Source organism: Pongo abelii, chromosome 9, assembly GCF_028885655.2.
Source record: "Pongo abelii isolate AG06213 chromosome 9, NHGRI_mPonAbe1-v2.0_pri, whole genome shotgun sequence".
NCBI classification, from domain to species: domain Eukaryota; kingdom Metazoa; phylum Chordata; class Mammalia; order Primates; family Hominidae; genus Pongo; species Pongo abelii.
Window position 1 is genome coordinate 71,954,548 of NC_071994.2, and position 3,619 is coordinate 71,958,166.

At 41.0% G+C, this 3,619-nt stretch overlaps 1 pseudogene; it reads right to left on the reverse strand.

Moving 5' to 3' along the window:
- Positions 1 to 1,346: 1,346 nt before the first annotated feature.
- On the reverse strand, positions 1,347 to 1,581 carry LOC112135402 (transmembrane protein 258-like; annotated as a pseudogene).
- Positions 1,582 to 3,619: the final 2,038 nt, after the last annotated feature.

Consider the following 3,619-nt stretch of genomic DNA (forward strand, 5'->3'; position numbering starts at 1 on the left):
GTTTGTCAAAATTTAGGAAAATATTTTGCCCTTAGGTGGTCGCTTGTTGAGCCCTGAAAATTTTACTCTTTCTTTGGTGTTGAGATACCTCTTCCTTTATTGAATCTATAATCAACCTTATTGCAACCATGGAGAATGAGACAGTACCTGGCTCAGAGGTCCACATCACATAATATGTGGGTGAATCTATCACTACACTGTTGTGAAGCCCTGTTCTCCAGCCCAGGCATTCTTCCATTCCTAACACAAGCTTCTCCTCCTTTACAGAAATGGGTCTGAGTTGCCTATTTTTATACCTGCCATGTCATGCTGAGTGGGGGCTGGGGTTTGCAAAGAGAGAAGACAGCTAGGGAACATAATTGCTACGGTAATTGCTTTCTATTCTACAATAAATATAGTCTGGATGTATTGCATATGGTCCCTAGTTTTTAATAGAATCCTCATGAAAATGCTACTTTCCCGCTTTCCAGTAACAGAATGATGGAAAGACCTTCACAAGTCCAAACACAAGCAAATGGCCAAATGGCACAGTTGTTCTTTTTCTGTGTCACATAAGATTCCAGACAATATAATCTTAGTGGTATCTATGAGAAAAACCTACCTCAATATATCTTCTTTCTCCATTCACACTCAAAACTTGGTATCTGTGCTTGGTTTAATAAAAATAGTGAGTGTACCTCATGGAGCTGAGTGGTGGTGATCTGTGTTTATGATTGTGTGTGTGTGTGCTTTTGTGTGAGAGTGTGTGTGTGTATGTGTGTCAAGAGGTTAAGGGCTTAAAGGAACAATTAATTGGTGATTAGGATCATGTACTCAATACCATAGCTTGAAGTAAAAAAAAAAAAAGAAATCCGTAATTCCAAGACTGCTGCATCATGACTTGAAAAATGATGTCTGTCCACTCACCAGTGTGTGTGTGTGTGTGTGTGTGTGTGTGTGTGTGTGTGTGTGTGGTTGGGTTCATTGCGGGGAGACACTTGAGATCCTGTATTGATGAAAAATGATTTCTCCAGACTAATCATTCTGTTCGTAAAACTTTGAGTTTTCAAGACACTCAGGGTCTCTTTCTTCCCTTAAGCTTTTTCTGATGGAGGAATGCCGCCCAGACATCTACTTAGCACATTTTACAACATTTGCATTTCCTTGGGCTCCTTTTCCTTCTGGTTTTCAACCTTCATGCCGCAATCCCTGCCTAACTTCTATTATTTCTTTCTTTCTTTTTTTTTTTTATGCCATACATCTGCCTTTATTATGAGCAACAGGCGGGACACTTCCAGCAATAGAAAAAAAATTAATTTACAAAAGCAGGGATTCAGTGAAGCCGCCTGGTTGTTACTCTTGGGCACTCACACGTAGATGCCAACCCAGAGCAGCAGGAAGAGGACTTCAAAGCCCATGAAGAGTGAGGCCACCAAGGAGATACTCTTTATAGATATCACAAGTGTACTTGGTAGAGGTGACCTCGTAAACAAAGAACCAGGTGGTGAAGAACATGCTGATGGCCGAAAGCACTACAATCAGATGGGAGAAGACAGCCGGGTTAACTGGGCTGTTGTATCTGCTCATGGCCTTGAGCTCCATTTTGCCCCAGCAGGCTAAGCTGCCACTCTGCCACCGGAAGACTTCTGTTATTTCTTATCTTTTGCTTTCCTGACTTCATCTCTGCTCTCTGACTAGGTAATTATATCTAACAATGTTATCTATTCTGATTCATAGTATCCAGTAGACCTGATTTAATCATCACATTCTCATTATAAGGCTCAACAACTAATGTTCCCAATTTTCCAAAGCCATAGACTGATCATCCGACCTACAAATAAACTAAATTCCTGACCATCGTCGTAGTTGATTATGGCTCTGAATGGCTTTTTGCCCAAAGCATCCAGTATCATTTTCATCTGGGTAGTTTCCCCTGCTGGTGAAAATAGTAAACACTTTTCCTTATCCACCCCCATCACCCAACAGCAACACTGGATCCACTATCATTCTCTATCTGAGTGTGGTTGAGATCTTCAAAATCTGCAGTGCTGATAGCTCAGCACGGAATGAAGTGAACCAACAAGCTGTCTCTGACTTTGGTTTATAAGGATTTGCATACATTTTCTGGTGGATACTAGGCTCATTTCTGGTAATATGCAGCAATTTAAAGCATTGTGCCTCATGTCAAAGTTTGCTTTACTCAATCTGAGACTAATGTATTTGGCAAGTTTTTCTTTCTGTTAGTAATGACCCTTGTCATTACAGTGTCCCCCATCCTCACTCTAATTTCATCTTTTTTGGGAGTAAATACTTGGTAGAACACATAGAGGCAAAGAGGAAGCTGGTTTATGGAGCCTGAAGAGAGCAACAAAGGAAACAGATAATCCAAACCAGAGTCTGGAACTACACCAGAGATATCATTCTCTATTCCCGTGGATTTTCAACTTGATTTTTTCCTCACTAGATCTCTCTGCTAGGGAATGAAAAAGGAGACCTAGGATTTTCCCTCTTCTAGGAATTTGCAAAAGAGATTATTCAGAAGCCAAGTTCTAAAGATTTTAGGGAGTCTTTGGGATGATACATTCTTATACCCCATCACATCTTGACCGATATATTACTGCATTTCCCTCTCTGCAATCTCTAATAAGCCAACCGTCTACTGCCAATTCTGCCCTGCCATGCCCCCTATTGCCTATGCTGAGCCTCTAGGCCAAGACACACTGGAGTCCTTTACCGACCTGTTCATAAGTCTGTTCATTGTTGCCATAGATGTGACTATGAACCTCTAAGCCTGGTCAAGATATTGGATCCAACACCACCTTTTTAGATTATACTCAGAAGCCAAGCTGCAAAGAATATTAGTTTCAGAAACTCCTCCATAAGGCCCACTCCTCTCTCCTCCCTACTTCTTTATTCTCCCAGCCTGAGGGATTTGGAACTTTGGAACAGGCGTCGCTAAGGTTTCTTCCTGCATCTAGTTTTGGGAATTAGCCTCATCTCCAGAAATAAGGTTTATTTTAAGCATCACATAGGGGTAGAAAAGAAAATGTAGGGAGGATGGCCTTTTTGCTGCAGATTTATTTATTTATTTATTTTATTATTATACTTTAAGTTTTAGGGTACATGTGCACAATGTGCAGGTTTCTTACATATATATACATGTGCCATGTTGGTGTGCTGCACTCATTAACTCGTCATTTAGCATTAGGTATATCTCCTAATGCTATCCCTCCCCCCTCCCCCCACCCCACTACAGGCCCCGGTGTGTGATGTTCCCCTTCCTGTGTCCATGTGTTCTCATTGTTCAATTTCCACCTATGAGTGAGAACATGCGGTGTTTGGTTTTTGTCCTTGCGATAGTTTGCTGAGAATGATGGTTTCCAGCTTCATCCATGTCCCTACAAAGGACATGAACTCATCATTTTCTATGGCTACATAGTATTCCATGGTGTATATGTGCCACATTTTCTTAATCCAGTCTATCATTGTCAGAAATTTGGGTTGGTTCCAAGTCTTTGGTATTGTGAATAGTGCCACAATAAACATACGTGTGCATGTGTCTTTATAGCAGCATGTTTTATAATCCTTTGGGTATCTACCCAGTAATGGGATGGCTGGGTCAAATGGTATTTCTAGTTCT